We start from the raw sequence: 24,986 nt of genomic DNA, 5'->3' as shown, positions 1-24,986 counted from the left end.
ATATATATAATATATCATTTCTATAATGTTGAATATACTGTTTGCCTCATATTTTTTAATATCATGTTGGTGATGATGTCTGTTTCATACATTATTGGTTTTTATCTCTACTAAAAGAAATCCTACAGCTGAAATTTTCCATGGATCAACAGAGCACATATGGAAATAAAATATGTAGGTCTTGCATCTGTAATAAATAGTTTTTGAAAGAAAGAGGTCATTTCTTCACTTGGTGCAGGCAGCTGGCACAAGCAGAGTAGAAAAAAATCAATTTATTTGAATTAGAACTTTGCAAATATGATTGTATCATAATTACAATGATTCTATCATAGGATGGTGTTCAGCACAGCACTCCTAAGTAGGATAGACATTTAAAAAAAATTGAGTCGTAGCCTTATTCAGAGGTTCTATGTCTATGAAGAATTGACTAGAATCCTTAAGAAAATTACATTCTTTTGATTCCTTTCTGTTACTGTATTTGCATTTTGTTCTGAATTTCCTTTTTTAAATAGTAACCTTCTTGTGTCCTGAAAGTCATCTGTTACTTCTTTCTTGCCCTATGGCCTCACATTCAATCACTTGCCAAGGCCTGTTCAGTGTTTCACTCTCTCCCAACCATCCCTTCTTTCCATTTCTTCCACTTGGACAAATGCAATAGCCTCCTATTCCCAAACCATCTTTGCCTTCCTTAAACATTACTGTCTTTTCTTCATGCTCTGAAGCAGTTAATGGCTCCCCATTACCTCAAAGAGAAACTACAAAACCCTTTAAATAGCTTTAAAGTACCTCCATGATCTGGCCTTCATTTATCTTATATTTCTGATTTATAGTTTAGTGTTTCTATTCATAAACTACTTGCTGTTCACTATTTGAACTCTCACTTTTCTGCTTGCATAACTTTATCTATGCTATTTCCTTCAATTGGAATGACCTTACAAATTTCCTACAATCATCAAGTCACAGCTAAAATATCATTTTTTTCCATAGAGCTTTTCTTGATTATACCAGCCAGAAGTCCTCTGAACATAAAATTATTTCTGGACTTGTTCGTGAAGTAGATACTATAATTTTTTATTGCCATAAATTCTGTGCCTATTAGCTTACATGCACATTAATGTAAAATTTCCTGATTAATTAGCCTTCACTTTCTCATATGGTAAGCTAGCCATGTACCTTGTACACAACAGATGAAGCATGAATATTAATGTATATGAGTGAATATAAATGTATATTCTGTCACATACATGTGTGTGTATATATATATATGGCTGGTCCTTATATTTGTTTACAGTTTCTTTTTCTCCTTTAGTTTTACTAAATATTGGCATAACCATCACACCATTTATTCAGCTGTGCACATTCTCAAATAATGTACATTTCCTTAGGTCTTACACAGGTAAATTATTCTATTTTCATAGGATCATAGAAAGGAGGAAAATCTGCCACCTCATTCTCAACTCCTTCTACCAGCCCTAGAAGTTCATCTCTTCCAGCCCAACATTAAGATTTTTAGTTAAAGTTTAGTATTTCAGACCTGTGGGGTTGCCCCATATTCAGGGGACTCCTGAAAGCTGAGACTCCCCAGCACTCAATGGGACCAGTGCCCCTGTGTTGTCCCTGCCTTTGTTCCACTACTGCTCAGATCTGCAGGTTGTCAGATATAAGCAGCCATTTCTCTTGTAGGTGCCATAGAACTCAGATTCTAGCAGAAAAGTTAAATGCAAAAAGGAAGTATTAGTGTCTATTATACTGAGACTGAACCTCAACATTCCAATTTGATAAACATTTAGCTGCACTCCCTTCTGTAACTCTGGTGTGTTAAAGACCAAAACGGATCCTGCTGCGAGCTGTGACTACAACCTACCAGTGCCTGGTTGTGAAAACTACAATCAGAGCAGTCAAGGACAACATTTCTTAAAACCCATTTAATTCTAACATTTTTGAATGGGTGCTTTTGTTCTGGGTGGAATTGTGTCATTTAGAAAGTGAAGAAGAATTTTATTTAATTGTTTTAAAAAGAACTTAGTGGAAGGGTCTTCTACAGTTTCAAAAATTCCCCACAAAAGCTCTATCTTGTGTTTTTAATTAAATTGTACAATATTGTTTTAAAATAAATATTAGAACTTGCAGACTCTTAAGCTATTTGATCATTGATACAAAAAAAATAAAAATCCTAAAAACCTCCAAAAAAAACATAAAGCAACTATGTATCATTTAACTGGATTCACTAAAGTTAAGTGAGAACAAAAGAAAAGGTTTTTCATGGGTTAATATGAGGAGACAACATCAAATAATAATTGGCAAAATGTTATAATAGAAATATTGCAATGATTTATTGAGTACGAAGGAACTGGTGTTTTTAGAGGAGCATCATAATTACTTGCATACCATATGTCAATCTATTATTTGAGTGACATCTGTCAATTGTCTATTTTCCTTTGATGACATTAGATTTAATCAATAACATGTATCTAGACATTATATATGGCAAAAATTTTCCAGAATACAACTATATATTGGGGAAACACCTTTATTTAAAACAAAATACCATGTGAAAAATTGACCTTTCTCAGCTTCAAAATGTCTTAATACTAAAGTTCCTAGTGTTAGACCCATTCTGTAAATGTTGTACTTAAAATCATAGGTTTCTCCTTCTTAGGTGCTGTTTCATAAACGAGGAGAAAAAAGTTTAGTACTGTATTAATTAGAACTCTTTTCGATGCACATGGTAGATAAACCAAGGAAACCCAGCTCTAACAAATGTTTTCTTTCCATCACTTCTGTCTGACTTCTGCTGTGTCAGCTTCAGTTTCATCTCCACCTAGAGTTAGGATGATTTCCGCAGGCTCCACTTCACTATTTTCCTCTGTCTTAGAAGTCCTAACCGTCTCTTGACATCTGATTATCTATGATGGGATCACATGCCTATTTCTGAACCAGTTCCTATGGTCCTAAGAGATTCAGAGTCTCATTGGTCAGGTCTGAATTACATGTCATCCTTGGAGCTGAAAATCAAGTCAACTCTACTCAAATCACAGAAACTGGTTGTGAGAAGGGGAAGAACCCCCAGATAAAATGGAAGTGGGATAAATGGATGATGTGGAGTTCAAAAAGCAACAAGTGCCTGTTATGAGTAAGAACAATGCAGTCCTGTTCATCAAGGAACCTAGAAGTAATGCCAGTTCTACCACAGTTCTGCAGCCTTGGGAAGGTCACTGCTGGGCTTTTGGGATTTTTTTGGTTCACTCACTGTTTTAGTCTCCTAACCCACAGGAATCCCTTTCCAGTCTCTTCTGCACTGTTCCCAGGATAAGGCCCCAAATTCTGAAGAAAGCCCTACATGAGCAGCCTCGGTTTACCTCTACAGCCTCATCTCAAAACTCACTCCGAGTGGCACTCTCAGCTCAAACCACCCAGGCCCTTTGTTAATTTCTTAAACAGGTCACGACCTTCCTGTAACAGGGCCTTTGCACACTCTCTACCTATTCCCTAAACAGCTCTCCTTTCTCCTATTTGCTCAGTGAAACCCTGTTCAACCTTCAGATATTATTCAAGCATTATTTACACAAAGAAGCTTTCCTAACACCACCCCTATTGGGGTCACACTCTCCTATAATACTCTCTCATAAATCATATCATTTAATAACATACATCATAGCTTTTATTTTATACATATTTTTGTGATCAGTTGATTAATGTTTTCATCCCCCACTAAAGTATAAGCTCCGTGAGGAATAGAACTATTTTTGCTTACCACTATATCCCTGTGCCAAGGACATAGTCAATACTCAATAAAGATCTGCAGACTAAATGAAAGAATAAATAAAGACACTTTATGACAATGAGTCTCTGAAGTAATCTCTTTCATTTCTGAAGTAATAGGGTTAAACCAAAAGATTTCAAAACATCAATTCCAGCTCTAAAATTCTCTGATTCTAATTAAGCTCTATAAATGCTTCATATTATTGATTGGTTAAATGTTTTGGAATAACACTTCTGAAGAAACCAGTAAAGAAATATGCTTATTTAGCCAGTGGATGTTGTAAGTCAATGAATTAAGTTAGTGAAATATTGCCATCAAAATTATAACAACCAGTTCTCCATTTCCATTGATTTAGAATTAAACAAATATTCTCTACCCTCGTATAAGACCATTTAAGGCGGTTTAAAATCACTGTAAGAGTGGTGATTAACAAAATGAACTTTTTTGGAGGACTAAGGCCAGGGCTAGCAATATTATGTGGTAAGTAAACTTTGTCCTCCACACGTTTCCTTTTGTTTTCCATTTCTCTTACTTGGGAGCCATACATACCCCACTATCTATGATAAATGCTCAGTGCCTTCTTTCTCTCCACTGGCTATCCCTATATTAGATCCCCCACATCCACATAAGACCTGCATAATACCCCAATACACACACTGTGAATCACTGTCTTCTAATTCTCCATTAAAACTTACCTGCCCTTGCCTCTATTTCTTCAGAGCCTTGATCTTTACTGGGTGTCAATGGTTGTAATGGGTTATTAACAAGAAAACTAATCCATTCTAATATCTTATGTAGTTAATTAATGTTACCTCCCTCAAGATAATAGGGCATATGTCCGCTTAAAGGCTTTTAAGAAATGACAGTAATGGTGGAAATTTCAGGCACCACTGCAGACTGATGAGGGAGATGGATTTTAAAGCATGGGAGCCTCTCATTGATCCTCAAATTATTCCATGTAGGCAGCTGCCGACTCTGCCCATGAGTAAGCCAGTCTCTCTCTGGAGAACTTTATAAACAGCATGAATTTCACTGTTTGACATGGGTGAAGCATAGTTCTCCCAGCAAATAACCTCTTTTAAGGTATCATCTGTTTATGAAGCTGTGGTTTAGATGTTCTCAAGACTAGGAAGATACTTCTGGCTTCAAGATTGAACAGGTCAGCCTGCCCTGGGAAATAGATGAATTTGAAGGTGTCTTTAAGTAGCCAGCTGATTTACTTATCGTTTTCATTTTGGATTCCTATTCAAGCTATATGCTGCTAGAAATGAAAGAGAAAGCTGAAATCTCATTGTGTGCCCTGCTCTCCCAGAACATAATTTTTCCCTCCATCTGTGAATATGCTGTTGATATCAGGGGGAGTCACCACGTGCAGAGAGGGGAGACACATGCCAGGAGAGAGAAGCCCATTATGTAGTTGAGAGCTAATTTTGCTTAATCTTCTTGATCTCCATAAAGAGCATTCTAAGACCCCACAGGATTTAAACAAAAAAGATAAAGATGAAGAGGGACTGCTCAAGCAGAGCCAGTGTAATACTTATTTATTAATGTCGTCCATCACAGTGTGTTTACGCAGCTAACCAAAATTTAAAACTGTCTGATTGAGAACAGAGGAGGAAAATGGATTGCTGTATCAAGGCAAAAACACTCACTCCATCGCTATTTACTTATATTTGGAAAATGAAAAGAAAGAATATGAGTGCCACATTAAAGACCTCTGCTTCCATTTAAAATGAAAAGAACGATATGTAAAATCATAAATCTGTGACCCTAGGTTTATCTTTAAATAGAAAACTCCTCTTGAGAAACTCTCCATGCTTAATACAGAATTAATATTAAAGGAGGCTTATCCTTCATTTTCTCCAGTTTCTCCAGAGGAAAGAGCTGGAACAGGGGATCCCAAAATGGCAGCAGGAGAAGAAAAGCTCACAGCTTAATAAGACCAACTTGGAGAGCAGACATATTGTGTCAGTATCTCAGCTTTGTAAAATACTTTAAAAGCCTCCCGTTCAAGCAAGAGGTAGTGCATTTTGTGGTTGAACTCTTCCAGTGACAAGAAACTCATCACCCCTCAGGCAGCCTATTCTAGTTCTGGATAACTTAGCACATTAGAAATTTCTCCCTTGTAATATTCTGAAATGTGTGCCCTTGTAATTTTCCTTTATTGCTCCTACTCTGCCCCATGGAGCCAACCACACAGAATGAATCAAATGTGTTTTGCACAGTATGGGCCCTCAAATATCAGAAGATAGTTTTCTCTGAACACTACCACCTTTTCTTTCTCAGTGCTTTAATCTGCAGCTTTATAGCTATGAGACCATCGCTGAAAATTTTCCAAACTTCCTGAAGCCTTCTTCCTTCCAGAGGCTTACATCATGAAGCCAGACTTACCTTTTTACTAAATTTTGAAATCTGCCCTCTCTTATGTGGGCTGCTGGTTTACACACAAGATTATCTACTTGGGCTAACAATTTTGGATGTTATAAAATCAATAGGGACCTGTCTGGAGAGGGGAAAAATTAGTTCCTTGGAATTAAGGATTCTTTGAATCCTTTACAGTGGTCCCCAACCTTTTTGGCACCAGGGACCAGTTTCATGGAAAACAATTTTTCTATGGACTGGGGCATGGTGGGGGGTGGGGGGAACAGTTTTGGGATGATTCAATTGCTTTACATTTATTGTGTACTTTTTTCTATTATTATTACATTGTAATATATAATGAAATAACTATACAACTCAACATAATGTAGAATCTGTGGGAGCCCTGAGCTTGTTTTCCTGCAACTAAATGGTGGCAGATCATCAGGCATTAGATTCTCATAAGGAGCACACAACCTAGATCCCTTGCATTCACAATTCACAATAGGGTTCACGCTCCTGTGAGAATCTAATGCCACCGCTGACCTGACAGGAGGCAGAGGTCAGGCAGTAATGTGAGTGATGGGGAGCAGCTGTAAATAGAGATGAAGCTTTGCTCATTCACCTCCTGCTGTGCAGCCCAGTTCCTAACAGGCCATCAACCTGGGCCCAGGGATTGGAGACCCATGCTCTGTAATACCTGCACCTACTAGCTTTCTTACAAACAAGGGCTGTAAAATGCATTGAGTGAATAAATGAATGAATGAAGAATCCTTATATTCTAATGTTTGCATAAGGTTTGACATCTTATAACTTTAATTCATTATTTATTCATTATTCATCACAATAAATTTAAGAGATCAGTGAAAGAAGTATTATTATCCTTATCCTGTAAATGAGAATATTGTAACTCAGAAATAAGTGTATTTTGAAGAAAATGTTTTTGCTGGGACAAAAACAACTTTGGACTTACTCTACCCTACATTACTGCAGCATACCTTTATAGGTTCTGAAAAAAACAAGATTTCCATAAAATATATTTGTATTATAAAGTCACAGTTAATTTATATTTTAGTACATTTCTTGGCTAGAAGGGAAATACCTAAAAGTATTTTTCCTGATGTAATGAAAGGCCCCAATAACAAACTATGCCTGCATTAAGGAGGCCATTAAAAAAAAAAATCTCAATTTTTTTTGGACAATTAACACTACATTTATAATAAGGAAACACCTCCTTTTTAGATGAGATGTAAGGAGGAATACAAATACAATCTTATTAATCTATTAAATAAACATTTATTGAGAATCTATTGTGTCCAGAATAGCTTAGCATAATAAAGAAAGTCACAAAGAACAAAAGATGGGGCCCAACCCCAAACAGGATAGCCTAATATGTATGTGAAATAAGGAGAGAATAAAAATAAATGCATGCTAGTGGGATACATTTATAAAGAGTGAAGACTTTCCATGGAAAACCTTAAAGGAATTGTTTTGGAGGATGGAGATAAAGTACATTCCAGGTAATTTATATGAATTGCTCAGCCTTAGATAAACCTTGTAAGGGGATTCAGTATGTCTTGTGCTCCCTTCATTTCCCCTCTCTCATCTCTTTCAGGCAACCTTGTTCAGACCTAACTTCTTGCTGTCCAAGGTCCATTGCTGGAAGACAATGGAGGATAAAAAACTTATTCCACAGTAGCAGAGACTTCTTTTATTACTGCTTCCAGGAAAGTTAGAAACTTGCGGATTTATGAAGCTGTGAGCCTCACTCTGCCTCTGGTCAGTGTGCCACGCTCTGCCACTGCTCAATGCGCCCCACCCTGCCTCTGCTCAGTGTGCCCCCACTCTGCCACTGCTCAATGCGCCTCTTTGCCTCTGCTCTCCCTTGTACATCCCACTGACATAGGGAGAAAACCCCCTTCCAGCTGTGCTCAGGCACAAAGAAACCCTTCATAGTCAACATCCATGCATCCAATCACTCACTCAGTTAAATGGCCCCAGTGAGGGAGATCCTTGTAAGGGCCACCTACTCATCCTATGACTTACTAAACTACTTTTCAACCTTCACTTCTTGTCCGGTGATCTCAAATCCTTTACCTTTTAGTCAATGTGCGTGCTTTACAATTCTTAAATTCTATTTGTGTGTTTTTTCTATATCTCAGTGAAATTTTTCTGAGTCTAATTTGAAATTCAAACCTGGACCCAGTGTTCTCTCAAAATCCCTACTAGTACTATGTATTCATGATGAATTTTTTTTAATTCCTACAAATAAAAGGATTTCCATAAACTTCCCCAACAGTCTACAAATATTTCATGAGTAATGCATGCCAAAATGAGACTCTCGCTCTGGTAAATAGTGACTTGGCATACATGCCATCAAAGCATTTGCAGATTGATCTCTGTTAGATACTCAGGGCCTGGTGGACTGATAACTGCAGCTGTAGGGAAGAGGGGAGGGAATGTTAGGCTTACTCCCAGCTCCCCTGCATACACTCAGTGTCCCTGAATGAGCTAGCAAACCTCGTATGACAATTTGTGGTAACGAAATTGTGATCTTGACACAGCTCCTAGAACAACAGAGTACTGAATAACAACAACAAAAATTGCAGTGAGTGCCATCACCATGAAATGATGATTCATTTGGCAACTGCCATACAATATAACAAAAATATACTTAGATGAAATGAAAGTCACTTCAAATTTATAAAATACAAAAAATCTTTAACTACATATTCAAACCCCAATATCATATAGTTCTAGGATAGATTATATGATGTAAAATGATCTTCTCAAAGATGATTTAAAACTTATGATGTCATGATTCCCTATATTTCAGGAGCTTGCTTCTCCATTCTCAACTTGACTCTGCTTAAACTGAAGAGGATGGGCTGGAGACCTTGACATATTCTGTGAAACCCTGAAGTAGTTGCATCCCCATCTGTTGTTTTTTTGAGCAGCATATCACACACAGATCTGATGTCCACAGTCACCCCTCCCATTCATGGGCTCTCTTTGTCAGCATTCTCCAATGGCTCACATTTTGGTTCTAGCTTGTCTTAGTGTGTTTTCTGTTGTTGTAACCGAACACCACAAGCTGTGTAATTCATGAAGAAAAGAGACTTATCTGGCTCACTGCTGTAGAGGCTGAGAAGTCTAAGATGGAGGGGCCTCATCTGATAAGGGTCTTCTTGCCACGTCATAACATGGCAGAAGGGTAAGCAGGCACCAAGACCAGAGAGAAAGGGGCTAAACTCTCAAGATATTGCACCCAGTCCTGTATTGACAGCACTGATCATTCATGAAAGCAGAGTCCTCATGACCTAATCACCTCTTAAAGTTCCCTACCCTCAACACTGTTAAAATGGCAATTAAGTTTCAACATGAGTTTTGGAGGGGACATACAGACCACGGGATAGCCTTTCACCTGTCAGTCCCTGACTACAGAGATTCCCATTCTGTCCCAGGAAACTTCTGTGGACCTCTGGGTCCTATTTTCCTTCAGGTATCATCTTTTCAATGAGTCTCTACACCCTACATCAGAGTTTATAATTTTCAGAGCACCCACTTACTCTAGAGGAATATTTTTAAAGATCTTCTGAAGAGTTTGTGTCTGTTTCTACTCAACCTCATAGTAGTCTATCAATTTATTAGGTCCTGGGTAAAAGAAAAAAATAGAAACCAATATACAATGCTAATAACTGTGAGATAACTTAATAGACACAAATATTTCACAAAGGTGTTGCACAAGAAGAGGCCCATTAAGTAGATGTGTGAATCTGGAAGAAGAGAAAGGGTAATCTGTTTAATAAGATGTTTCCAACATTATCTTACTAATTTGCTGAGGAGCAGGTACAGGCCATACAGCACTTATAAAGTAATTAGAAATCCTTGATAATTGTTTTTTTAATTAACAACAAAATTTGAAGAAAAAAAAAAACCTGACATCCATTCCCACTTCTCTTCTGGATTAATTGTATTAGATTCAGGAAAAGCAGTTTATGCACAAGAGATTTTTTTCATTCCAAATTACAGGGTGAAGAGGAGACTATTGCATACTCATGTGATTTATGAAAGCAGAGGGCCCCTTTATTTCTACTCCTTTTAATGTTCCAAGAAAACGTGCTGATCATTTCTGACAAACTTTTGGTCTCTTATTAGGGGAGAGAAGATCTCACTGTAGACACTTCCCCCTTAGCCCTTAATATAATGTTCCATCCTCAATTATTGAAGGTTACTGAGTCACATAAGTCCAACCAAGAGAATTTTGATCATCAGCAGTGATGATAAGGCCATCAGCATAAATATAATGAGCCCTGCATGGTCTACAGAAAGCAAACAAGAATATTACTGTGATAAATCTAGACACTTCATACTGTAAGCAAATGACTGATCACTCAGCCGGAATTGCTTCCCCATGGATTTCGGCTTCTATTTTATTTCATGTCAACCATTATGCCTACTACTATGTTCCTCTAAGTCAAGATCAAATATCTCTTCCAGTGAAAGAAAAAGTGCTGATTGGTGTTCCCACCAAAATTGAGTCCATTCTTTTCATTAGAATCTTACCAAATTTTAAAGCTTATAATTTAAAATTCCAGTCATCTCTTGAAAATCAGTTTTCTCTGAGAATTTCACCTGCTGCTTGGCTTGATGGTGCATCTGTGTCCGTTTTTAATCTTCTGTATTCTAGAATAAAAAAGAATGCCATTTTCATTTTATTCCCTTCTATGCCTAGGAATTGAGATTGTGTTCTGAGGTGGAACGAAGGATATAGGAAAGACCTCGATCTGTTGCATACATTAAAAAGGTAATTTGGGGAAATGTAAAATGTCCAAATTGTGTCATTTCTGGCCTCTTTTATGGCCACTGAAGGAGATGTAAGACATATTGTCACACTGAAAACCAATCATTCAGAAATTAAAAATATATGTTTAACTAGGTGACCATACATTCCTGTTTGCCCAGGGACAGTCTTGGCTAGTGCCTGTAGTCAGGCATAATTATTAAAAGTGCCATTTTTCACCTCCAAAAGTGTCCCAGTTTGGACAATAAATTACATGATGATCCTACGTACAACCAAGTTGGAAGAGAGAATTCTTCAAGCTTCCTAAAAATAATCTGCCAGGTAAATAGGAAGTTTCTACTGGTACTCAACCTCAAAGAGAAAAATATAATACTTCAGGGATGAGGGTTTAGTTACATCTATCTATCTTCAGATTTTTATTTTCAAAAATCTTATCTTTATATCTTTTTAATTAAATGTAGAAGTCATCCCCTATGATGAGGATGCACTATTTTATGTGTTCAATCTAACTAACAATCAGCTAACTAATTTAACAATCTAACTAAACAATAGAGATTGAAAATCACAAGACAGCTTACCTATTTTCACCAACATTCCTAGACCCAGAGGATTTGAATAAATGTCCCACATTCATTTATTCATTCAGCAGATATTCAATAAGTATGAAGAACTGTGCTAAGAAAAGTTGTGGGGCATAGACATCAAATCAGATTCGGACACTGCCCTCATGGACTTTATAGTCTAGTAGATAAGATGAGGGACATATGTGATAAATGTCCACAGGAAAGAAGACTATGCAGTACTAATTGAGTCCAGTGGGAAAAGAAGATGGCATTCTTACCAGGGGACCTGGGATATACACTGGCATAACCATTCTGGTTGTTTAAATTTTGAAATACTTCCCAAGCAGTTGATAAAAAAGAAATTCTCCAAGCCAACCTTATGGTGTTCCCAAGTCACTTATTTAGGCCCCCAGGTCATCTTATGGTGCCCCAACATGAGCCGCAGCAGCAGGTAAACAAGTCCAGGAGCATTTCTGGTGAAAATAAGGATGGTCCAAATAGCTGCAGAGTAGATTGAGACAGCTGCTCAGGCGGTGGAGAAGATGCAGTTTGGAAAGGTGAAGGACCCATACACTGCTCAGGAACAGCCCAGTGTCCATGGGCCTGCAGAGCAGTGGCATTGGTATCAACATTATCAGCAGGAGCCTGGCCATGGGCTGTCTAGATTGGTTCACCTGAGAAATGCTGGTGTTCAGATGCATCCTCCGACAAAGCGTACACAGCTGCAACAAAACACCAAGCTACAGGGGACCTGGTGACTATTTCATTCTATTCCCTATGGAAGCACATTGACATGATTGCAATACAGCATCATTCTCTCGATTTTTACTAAGGGTCAGCATAAGAAATGACAGTATGAATACATTTTCCATATCTTCCTTAAAGGCCACTATTAAAGAGAAATTGATTGAAAATGAAAGTGAAGTGTCTTGAAGAAGATGGCCTATAAGCCTGACAGTGTGAACTAAAAAAAAAAAAAAAAAAGGTTAAAAAATACAATCAGAAAAAGCTACCCTCTGTGAGATTAAAATATCTCTTTGGCCCTATAAAATATTTTCAATCTATATTTGAATATAAAATATTTTCTTTAAAAATATTTTCAATATTTTCTTTTATTTTAGTAATTCATGGTTAGGTTATTGTTTATTTCCAGGGACATTCTATTCTTACCAACTGGTATATATCCTTTTATTAGAAAATGAATACTACATGACTCATGGAATTTCTTTATTGGCCTTTGTGACCTGCACAGGAACTAAATTTAATGTGCAACTGTAGAAAATATCCCTAGCTTCGATTTCAGATCTAATGATCTCCTCTGTTCCTACATATGGCCCTTAATATTTTACCCTTATGTTAACATCTTGTTGTATATGTGTAACCCTTCCAAAATAGGTGACTTACATCAAGTAACAGGTATATTTATGTATATGTTTTATAAAATATCCAATCTTTTGAAATTTTAGACAGAAATTTCAAGAAAGTACTAAATAGATGCAGTGTTCATCTAAACTCTGTCTTTGGTGGATAGTGTCCTATTACTCCACCCTTTCTTGAAGGCTTACAACAATTCTTAGCCCATATTTGTTGAATAACAGAATAAATGAATACTGCATTAAAAGAGTATTACTGTGTTATTCTCAAGATCATAATGGAGGTCAAACACCACCATAATGATGTCAAAATCCCTTCATTTTCTGAACTAAATGTGTAACAAGCTTGTCGAAAGTATATTAATCATTATCAGTGACCAGGAAATACTTTTGAATTATTTGGATATTTTGTGGCATTTGTTATAGCAGGAATTTTAACTGGAATGCAACTTAAAGAAAATCCTGTCTGCACCATAATGCAAAACTTTCCACTTAGCAGGAGAACACCCAGCATATCTGCCTCTGCAGCAGTCCATTCATTTTCAGTTTCCAGGGTTGAGGTCCCCCTCTGGAACTATAGCAAATTAAGAGGTGTGTGATTCTTGAAGCTTTGTCTCTTTTACATTAATAAAGACTAATCATGTTTAAACATGTTAGCACAGCAAGTCTGGGGATGTGGGATAGGATGCCAGCTCTAAAGTGAAATTAGTAGTGTGAAGGAAGCTATGTGGAAAGTCGTGGAGAGAAATTGATTGAAAATGAAAGTGAAGTGTCTTGAAGATGATGGCCTGTAAGCCTGACAGTGTGAACTAAAAAAATAAGGTTAAAAAAATGCAATCAGAAAAACCTGGCCTCTGTGAGATTAAAATAACTCCTTGGCCCCTCACTACAAAGCAACTGCATTAAAAGGGGAAAAAACCGTACCCATTATATGCATATTGCACAGAAGATACCTTTCAGAAAGGAGTCATGAGCAGAAAATCCTCTGGGTATAAGAAAACAAATGAAGAAGGAAAAAAATGAGCTTGCTCTTTACAATCAGTGAAAACTCTCTCTCTCTCTCTCTCTCTCTCTCTCTCTCTCTCTCTCCCCCCCCTCCTTTCTTCCCTCCCTCCCTCTGAAACACACACACACTGTTCCTACCTTCCTCTCCGCTTCTTTGCAACTCTTAGACTATTATGTGTATCTAAAGTCTTCTGGTCACTCTAATAGCACCCCTGTGCCAGCATGAGCCTGCTGACCATCCGCTATTAGTTGTGAAGCTCGACCCCCTCTCCTGCTACTGCATGGGTAAAATGTTAACATTTATAACTGGTTTTTACTGCTTACTGTGATGATGTGTGCCTGCATTTGTCCCTCGTGATTACTAGGGAGGATTAAGGCATCACCTTGGGGTACCAAATACTCTGGGTTCATGACCAGAACAGCCACGTGCCCTATATCAAGATACAGAGAGTGGAACCTACACATTTTATTTGAAGCTCCTTTCTGAGAGGAACAGAAGCACACACATGGTGTACAGGTAGTAAATCAGGCTATAATGAGCCACACACTGCTTGTTAAGCATTGTGAGCAGTTCACAAGCTACACGGTGAGTGAGAATCACTGCCTTAGGGTGAGTCGTTCTTACAAATAAGAAGTCGGGACCTCTGAGGCCCATATTCATTTTGCCTAATTTCTTCATGCTAGGTAGGACTTCTATAGTTAAATATTTTTCTTCTCATGTGATATTCAACTACAGATCAAACATTTTGGGCCATTTTCCATTAATGCAAAGTTTCATCATGGTTCACCAATTTCAGGTAGTTAAGTCAATAATAATAAGGAAGAGGAGGAAGAGAAAAAATAATTTATTGTAGGCTTGCTGTGTGCTAGGAGCTTTCTGCGCATTATCCCATAGGAGGCTCATGCCACTGAAGCTAGAATTTTTGTTGACCCCTTTTATACATAGGTAACGAGTTGAGAGAAAAAGGTCAAATCTGCACTTGTGACTTCAAGTGTGGCCATGGAGAACGAGGGCTTAGTTCATCAAAAAGTAGGCATTAGTAGCTCGCAGATTGCATTTTTGTAGTTCTTTACTCCAACCCAACTTTGCAGAAGGGTTCTCACCCACCCAACTGTCCCTAGCAATGCAGCTGCTTCCTTCCCTTCACTTAATTGATCATTTTTAATAGAAGGAAACAGATAATTAACTAATCAGGCAAGACATCTATTAGTGCAGACATGCTTGTAGATAAATATTCTATTTATTTCAGGATGTCTGTAAAAGTGTTACATATTGTCAAAACCTTGCATATTATAAGTAATGCCACCTTTAGCTAGGGGTGTATTTCTTACCTCTAGAGTCTTATGAAGTCATTCCTCTAATGGAGGAATGGAGCTCCTGGCATTCTTAGAGGACGTACCAGTGTTGCAGAGGATGCTAGGTATTAAGTGAAAGGGAGAAGCTATATCCTAACTCCTTTTCATCCCCTCCTCCCTCCACCCATGGAACTACTGACAAGCTGAATAGCTTATGGGGGTGAGTTGATCAGTAGAAGTGAGTGAAGAAGGCTGAGGCAGACAATTCTCCCAAATTAGTCCGCTGCCAGTCTTGGTTCGCTGGCACTTTGACACCAACGTTAGGATGCGAGCTTTATTGCAGTGGCACTTTGGCAGGATACCATTTCACAAGGAGCTTCCAGCTCAGAAAAGAAGAACAGGCCTGTTATTACCAGACACTTTAAATTCATGGGCCTTGCAAATGGAGAGATGTGTTTGTCAAGAAGTCCACATTTAAAGAAATACTTGATGTTGACTTTTTGTGTGGGGGAAACTCACTTAACCCTCTGAGATCTCACATTTCGGCTAAGAAAGAGCAGTGGTTAGCTGCGTTCTATAGAAGGAATGATAAGCATTATAAATTCTCTTCCAAAATCCAAATTTACTCAAGAATGCACAATAGTAATGAACCTTTATAAATACCAAGAATAAAACACATAGTGAGAAGGGTGATGTTAGATTGTACCTATTTGCCATAGGATTTCACTGGAATCCTTTTAAGTAAATTCCTCCAGTTCTGACAGATAATTTGTAGGTTGACACAAATGCTGTGATGTGTTGCAGATGCTATAAGCCCTCTAAGGCTGAGACTGTGAGCAAAATCAGCAGTACTCTCCCCGCATTCCCTTTTTTAAGTTGTAAGCAGACAACCATGTTCCATAGGTCACAAAGTGTAAAGGTTAAACCTGTCGGATGTAAAGTGAGGAAAGCAATTCACATGTATTATCTGAGAAACTAGTCTCACTGCTTTAGAATCGTAGGCTTTGAAAGTGAGGAGCTGACTCTTAATCAAACTCAACTTAGCAAAATTAACCTAAGACACATGTAATGACTGCTATTGACTGATAATTAGTCATAAATGGAAAGTAATTCACAATATGATTAATTACTGTTTTATTATCATAAAATATCTTTTCTTGTGATTCTTCCAGTACTTGAAATCAACATGAATGTAACCATACAGTTTTCAAACTTTGCACCAAAGCACCTCAGCATGCCAAAATGAATTCATGACAAGATATTTTTAAATTTCAGAGGAAAACACAGAGATATTGAATATCTGTCAGATACCCCATAAACTACCAGCTTTGAGTTATTCACAATGTCATTACTGATTCCTAGATTCCTTTTGATGACATCATGCCTTCACAAAACTAGGTTCTCAGCAGTTACTATGAGCAGACACCACATGGAAATCAATGTAGAATGTGGAACAGGATCTAAGGCTTTCAAAGTCTCATCCAATTTCAAAGTTTGAGAAGATGCATGAAGCCCAGTAAGCACACACACACTGTTTGTATGTCATACTAGATAAGAGTCAAATAAAAATATATTTTTTCAATTGATGTGTAATTTTTTAAAAGGCCACTAAGTTGTTAGGACATAAACACTCAAGTTTTTTTTTTTTTTTTGGACCTAACCACTTAATTGAACTGTTACATATTTATTTTGGCCTAAAAATGCTGTGAAAAAAAATTGCTAAACACTAAGAACACAGTGAACAAAAAAAGTTTGAGGAGCTCTGATGTAAACTGTTTTCCCCAATCTCTCTCTCTCTCATCTCTCATGCACATGCATGACACACATGTGCATCCGTATCCACACTCTGACCCATAATTTAAAAGTGATGTGTACCTTTTTTTCCATTTAATAGATATTTATTGAGCATCATGTGTGTACCATGCACCAAATTAGTCTAGATATACAGAGTGAGTGGAACCAATAGTCTCTGCTGTCACAAAGCTTAAGCTCCTGAGACAGGCAGTTGACAAACAAGTAAACACCCAAACACAGAACACAATAAGAAAAGAATAAGAAAAAGTTCTTTCTAGATTTCACTCTCTAACTTCAGGGGCTCCCTTTCCCACTCACCAGGCAACAAAATTATGCTTGGCTTTCCTCCCACAAAACCCTAAGAGAGTCTTAAACCACACACGCCCACTTGCCCACCCTACTGAGGAGTAGGCAACATCATAATCAACATACAGGATTAGAAGTGGCATCAGAGACAGCTCCAATTAGCTCCACTGAGAAAGAGCTCTGGGTATATACATAGTCTTGAGACAACTGGACAGAGGTGTGCTCAACAGGGAGCTTGGATTAGGCAAGAGGAAAAGGAGAAAAGGACCCGGTGGGGACCAGCCTTATGAAAGCCTACATCCTCAGGCAGGACACCTCTGAATGGTCTGCTACTCTAAGAATCAGTAATTCCAGAGCATGTCACTTCCCACCTAGATGCTTGGAAGGCTAGGGAATAAGATTGATTGTTAGAGGATGCCACTGAAAAGAATATGGGAGCCTTCCCATTTGGTCTAAACCAACTCCAGTTTGCAATCAATTCTCAGACAAACAAAATTGTGCACAAAGTATCTCCCATCCAATGGAGGCTTTTCTCCTGCTCCTCCCTACTTCTAGCAAGAAGGATGACTAGATACTACCAATGACTAGACTAGTCATGACTCGTATTATTAGATACTACCATTGTACCCTTTTCCACAGCTCTACATAGAGGTACTTGTGCAGTCTCCTTACCAGAAATAGCCATGCTTAAACAACAATCACCAAACAAATCCCTTGAGAATTTAAGTAACAAGGGGAATTTCAACTAGAAGCAAACTCTATACTTCTATGCATGCATTTTTATTCCAAAACGATTGTGGATGATGACAGAGAAAGTAGTGCCAGAACAAACAAAGTATTAGCGAGAAAAGCAAATGGAGATCTTGCCTCTCCTAACAGAGTGAGATTTCTGGACTACAATATTTGTCTTCCTTCTTAGACTTGCCTGATATTAGCAGTGATACTCGGAAGAGTCAATCACTCTGGTACCATCACAGGAAGGAAAGTAATTCTAAGTTATAATTTAGAGCCTATGAAGGATTTTTATGAGACTCCTCCTAACTGAGGAACTCAAGGGAAATCAAATGATCTCCTACCTACATTTAGCAAATTAGAGTTGGAGAGTATCCTATGCCATCAGACTTAGAGCTGGGCAACTCACTACATGCTTTCACAGCAAGAGGACTAGAGCAATTTGTCTTACAGAAAGAAAAAGTAGAAACAGAAGGCCAAGAGAATAAAAGGCATTTTGAAAGGTGGTGCAATGTTCAGCTATCTCAACATGTGGAGACAATGCTTCTTGTTGCTTCTGCCTTGCTGTGAGGACGGTTGTAACTATGGAGTAATCTGCCAGCCTCCTTCAGCTCATGAACCTTCTAGGTAGGAGCCATACTCATTCCCTCATTGACACGTGGTGCACAATAATGTCAGCTGTGCCTCTGCTGTCAGATGCTCTCAGCTGCTGGGGAATCATCTACCCAAGTGTGTTCTCTTTTTTCATCTGAATCAGAGTAGTCCAGCACAAAGAAAGCAGGTTTTCAGAAGAAAATCATTAGCACTTGAAGGATTTTTTTTAGAGAAAGAAACAATGTTTTTAAAAAGCATGATCATGTTGTTCAGTACACATCTGGGTACTTAATGGCATGCTGTCTTGTTTTATTCTCTACTGGAATTGCTAAAGTCTAGAACTGGACATGACCTCAGACCTCATCTAGTCCAACCCTTTAATTTTAAAGATTTTAAAGAGAACACCATGGAAAAGTTTTCTGGCAGGGAAATAATCTGGAGACAGATTTTCAGATTCCCAGACTGGTGCTTGACTCTATTCTGTCTGTCTCAGATGTTTTAGAAGACAGTAAGTTTAGGATTGCAAATATGCCTGTATCTTCATCATAATTCTCAAATACTTACCCCCAGTGAATTTCCAAGGTTGTTTACATTTTTCTTGTAAGTCTAAGAAGGAGAAGTTGTAAGAAAGAGAGAAATTCAGACAGAAAAAAAATATATATGGTATGAAGACTTTAGATATTTTTTAAATTAGTTCTAATAATAGCTATCAATTATTTAATGCTTACTCTATCCTAGATACTGGAGATGAACAGGTGGGCAAAAGTATACAGTGATCCTGTGATCAAAGAGCTTAAACCTAGTGGAGGAGTCATACATTAATTTAAAAGAACAGAAACCTCAGCACTTTGGGAGGCTGAGGTGGGGAAATCATGAGGTCAGGAGTTCAGGACCAGCCTGACCAAGAGAGTGAAACCCTGTCTCTACTAAAAATACAAAACTTAGCCAGGCATGATGGCAGGCACCTGTAATCCCAGCTACTCAGGAGGCTGAGGCAGAGAATTGCTTGAACCCGGGAGGTGGAGGTTGCAGTGAACCGACATCACGCCACTTCACTCTAGCCAGGGTGACAGAGTAAGACTCCATCTCCAACTCAAAAAAAAAAAAAAAAAAAAAACAGAAACACATTTATTGAGTGTCTTCAATGTGCCAGAAACACTGACAGAGCTCTTACTCGTTATCTCATATAATCCTAACAAAAATCTTCAAGATAAATAATATTACCTTTACTGACATCATTGCCATTTTATATATGAGAAAACCAAGTCACCATGAGTTTAAGTAAGATCCATAAGGTCTGGCCAGTGAAGGTGGAGAGATGAGATTTGAACCCAGGGAGTCTGAAGCCGGACTCCAGGCCCAACTTGCTTAACCACCATTGGCTGCCATGATGAACTATAAAATAGGAAATGTGGCAGGAAATGTTCCATGCCATTAGAGAAATCCACAATATTTTCTTCTGCCTTTCAAAGAAAAATAGTTATTTAACTTAAAACTGTTAACCTGAAATCATGGACCCCTTAGATCTGAGTTAAAAGGAAGAGTGCAATCTATTTGAAAATAGAGGAATGACTACTTCCCATTCTACTCTCAATTACCACAAGGGACAATAACACAAATCTAAAAACATTTTATAACACCAGGACAAAACACCTCTCATTTAACTTATGTGGAGCACTCAAAAAAATTCACGTGACCTTTGTAATGGGCAAACCACTGTGATGATGTAGGCCTTTAGTTACTGGGCGGGCATTACCCTCTGGCCTGTGCATGGTGTTAGCAGTCCTACTTCTTGTCTCTATGCTGTAAGTTGAAGCATTTTGCTATGAATCTTGCCTTTCTGACTTTGAAGGTAGGGTAACCAATTATCTCAGATTTCTTGACACCAAGGTCTTTTCCAGGATGCAGACTGGAAAAACTGGGACAGAGCTAAAAACCAGGACAGTCTCAGGCAACTTTGTCTTCCTACTCATGCTTCTCATGGTGGCTGAGTGCATGAGGAATTGATATAGCCCATGTGAGTGGGAAAGATCCAGCCCTGCTCATTTCTGGGTAGCCATGTCCATCTTCATGGACTCCATTGCTAATCATAGCTGATGAAATTAGTGGTTTCTTTACTTAGCACAGTGATAGCTCCTCAGTGAGCTCACCCTCCTCTTCATATGACAAAGCCACAAAAACATCTTGGCTCTCTTGGGCTATAAGATTGCCTGAGCTCCTCCAGATGTGGCTTTCATTTGATCCTCAACATGGGCATCTTCCCTGTTGCAGGACTCTGCGGCAGGCCACTCTGACCATCACCCCAGTGACTATGCTGGTAGCCGGCCAGCTGACAGCCTCAGCAGACTGTGGGAATCTGAGGTCATGTCTCAGGCTTGCGTCTGCCTGAACAAGCCATTCTGCCCTTCCAGCTCTGCTGCAACCACTTCTTGTTAGGAGGATTTGCCATGAGAAAGTTTCCTCCCAGAATTCTATATACCAAATATGCATAGCATCCCTCTACCGAGTCTTCCTTCTCCACCCATTCCCCTTAGTTTTACTACCCCTCCCACTGCTCGCAAGGGTTTGAAGCCAGAGAGGTGAGCCTGGACATGAATGTCTCTATCCTTACATTTACCTCTCTCTTTGAATGACACTCTTTCCCCATCAGAAGACTTTATGTTTCCTCCTAATGGGAACTGTTTTTGTTATTGTTGTTGTTGTTGTTGTTGTTGTTGTTGTTTTGAGACAAAGTCTTGCGCTGTCGCACAGGCTGGAGTGCAATGACGCAATTTCAGCTCACTGCAACCTCCGCCTCCCAGGTTCGAGTGATTCTCCAGCCTCAGCCTTCTGAGTAGCTGGGATTACAGGTGCACGCCACCACACCTGGTTAATTTTTGTATTTTTTAGTGGAGACATGGTTTAATCATGTTGGTCATGCTGGTCTTGAACTCCTGAGCTTGTAATCCACCCGCCTCTGCCTCCAATGTGTTGGGATTACAGGTGGGAGCCACAGCGCCCGGCCCCCAGGAACTTTTCTAACATCACATTCTATATATCTCTACAATGGAGCTGGCATGTAAAGGGAAGCTCGTGAAATTAGAAAACCCTGAACTTAAGAACCGAGGTTGCTACTCCAAGCTAAGCAGTGGCCTTCTATGCCCGGGGACTCTGCCTGAAACAATAAATGCTGTTGGTTCTATGAATAAAAAATTACTAAGCAACTTGCTAAATACATCAGCAATACTTGCAAAAATATTAACCTCATTATGCTTTTTAGTTGTCTAAATTTCATACTGTCTTCTTATTTTTTTCTCTATTTTTTATCACCATGATAGCAAATGAATCTATGGCAACGTTGCCTCTGCCAGAATGAGAGAGGAGGAGCCCTGCACCTGAAGGAGGGGACATGTCAAAGAATATCTTCCTTCTGCCCTGCCAACAACACGCCACCCTGTTAAAACAGCAAGTGTAATATAACTATACGACAACCATTCAGAAGGGTTATTTAAATTCATTTCCTAAAAAGACTTTTTTTGGATCACCAGAAAAAAAGCTAAGTTTTATCTTCACAAATGATAATTTGTGATAGATTTGTGAAGATAATTTGTTTGCTCACTGATAATTTTTATTTTAGATACTGCTGTACCTCGTGGTAGTCTTTTCATGAGAATATTTGACATAGACTATTTGAGCCTACTAGGTCCCAAGAGGTCATCTAGTACAGCCTTTTAAAAAAATTTCAGAGACTTTATTTTTTGGAGTGGTTTTAGGTGCACAGCAAAATTGACAGGAGAGATTTCCCATATACCCCCAGCCACAATGCTGCATAGACACCCCCATTAATAATGTCCTCCACCTTCCTATCAATCCCAAATAGTGTATTTGTTACAATAGATGAGCCTGTATTGATGTATCATTACCTCCCAAAGTCTATCATTTACATTAGGGTTCACTCTTGCTGTTGTACATTCTATAGGTTTGGACAGTTGTTTAATGACATGGTTCCATCATTATAACATCAGAGTATTTTCACGACCCTAAGAAGCCTCTGTATTCCATGTAATCATCCCTCCCTCTCAGTAATCCATGTAATTCCATGTAATCATCCCTCCCTCCCCTGGCAGCAAGGACTGATCTTACTGTCTCCATAGTTTTGGCTTTTCCAGAATGTTATAGATTGGGAATCATGCAGTATGTAGCGTTTTCACATTGCCTTATTTCACTTAATCATATGCATTTAAGTTTCTTCCATCCTTTTTATGGCTTGAAACTTATTTCATTTAGCACTGAGTAATATTCCATTGTCTGATGTACACCAACACCTCAATACACTTTTGGTACAGCCACTTTGAAAGACAGTTTGGAGGTTTATACAAAACTAAACATTGTTTTACCATACGATGTGGCCAGTTGCACTGCTTGGTACTTATTCAAAGAGTTGAAAACTTTTGTCCTCATAAAAACCTGCACACAGATGTTTACGGCAGCTTTATTCATAATTGCCAGAACTTGAAGCAGCCAAGATATTCTTCAGTAGGTGAATGGCTAAATAAACTGTGGTCCATACAGACAATGAAATATTATTCAGCACTTTAAAAATATTTTTAAAGCAACAGGATTATGAAATATTTCATTTCCCCCAAAAAGAAATCTTGCTCAAAAACTCCATATTGAAAAAGCAGTGGTACTCCGTAGCTGAGACCAGGATGGAACCCTGGAGCCGAACCCTCAAAAGCTTCTGCTACACAGACATAGCAGAATTTCAAAGCATCCTTTTGCAAAGCATTGATGACCACCATCAAAGACTGGCAAAGCCTGATTCCCAGGCCACCTCACTGCTCAAGATCACATTGCAGGTTTGGCTTACTGACGGTCTCGACTATTTCATGCTTACACATATTTTAGAGTATTTTAACAAAGGTTTGGTGCATTTACTAAATATTTTTAGTCGTATGCCTATTTACACATCTTTAAGTTATTTTGGGAACTGATTTTCTTTCTAGTGATGACAAATCTTTAGGCTATACATCAACAGAAGAAAGTGATTCAATTTTCAAAAATTCTATATTCAGAAAAGGTTGCTTAAAAAAACAAAATGCAGCTCTACTATTTACCAGCACCTCTTTGAATGGGAACTTCAAGAACTCAGTTGAATCCTGGAACATGCCAAACATATCCCAAGAGAAATTTCAGGAGACAATTCTTTCCAAGAAGATACTTATCCGCATAAGCAAATTATTATCTCACATAAAGCAAATAGAATGAGAGTTGGGGATTTAAACAATAATATCAGGTTAAAGAAAAAAATGTTAAACTGGCTGTTCAGATCACAAAAAGGTGAGAGCCTTAGGGGTTCTAAGGGTTTTTTTACAAGTCTAATTTCTGAGATTTGAATATCCATTAAGTTGTCTTATACTTTGGAGGACTTTGTGCAGATGTTTAAACTTCAAGAACTATGAGTTCTTTAAAGCCATGGAAGATTGATTTCATGTTTTTCTTTTACAGCATTTTGATGTGGACTTGGCAAAGAATAAGGTTCCTGTGCTAATTTCCTCTTGCTCTATGTAATTAGTCAGCATTTTAAATGAGGTAACAGGATATAATTGCCTACTGACCATTGCAGCCCATTTGTTTATGACACACTCCCCAGGCTTTTAGATGTACAATATTATTACCCACCTCTTTATTTGTGTTGCTGTCTCTTTCCACCTTTTTAATTTCTCCAGTTCTTCTCCCCTCAATCTCTGCTTCCTTTGTGGGTAATGCAAGAGGCTCTTTTCCTTCCAGCTGGCAAGGCATTAAGGAGGTCTGAGGGGGTGTACAAGAGTGACTTACATACTCCCTGGAGGCCAATTACACTTGGAATCCTCCTGATCTGCCCTGATCAGGGAGTGGGGCTTCCGCTCACAGTCTATTGTGCTAGCTCTGAGCCACCTGATCTGCCTGGTCCTACCCAGGACTTAAATTAGGGTGTCACCAGTCCTGGACCCATGTCAGGGCCTCTAGGTAACACTGGGGAATAAATTAACATACTACTGTTGTTCCAAAGCCACATGGACACCATTATTTGAAACCCATCAGCAATAAAGGAGGCTGTTTCACAAGTCTCAAGAAGAAAGGGGATGAAATAGCATCATGCAATTGTGTGTTATTGCACTGTGTCTTAATACAAAAATTAGCATGTTGCCTTTGTTAGTTTGGTGGAACAGTGATTACAGTTTAATATGGCATCACATTATGTAGCTAGTAGTATAACTTTACAGCAAGCATTTCTTTCAAGATTGCCAAATATTTATTTTTTAAAAAGAAAAAGAGAGAGAAAAGAAAGAAAGAAAGAAAGAAAGAAAGAAAGAAAGAAAGAAAGAAAGAAAGAAAGAAAGAAAGAAAGAAAGAAAGAAAGAAAGAAAGAAAGAAGG

Source organism: Mandrillus leucophaeus, unplaced genomic scaffold (genome assembly GCF_000951045.1).
Source record: "Mandrillus leucophaeus isolate KB7577 unplaced genomic scaffold, Mleu.le_1.0 Scaffold353, whole genome shotgun sequence".
Classification (NCBI taxonomy): Eukaryota; Metazoa; Chordata; class Mammalia; order Primates; family Cercopithecidae; genus Mandrillus; species Mandrillus leucophaeus.
The sequence above is the reverse complement of the archived record's forward strand: the minus strand, read 5'-3'. Positions refer to the sequence as shown.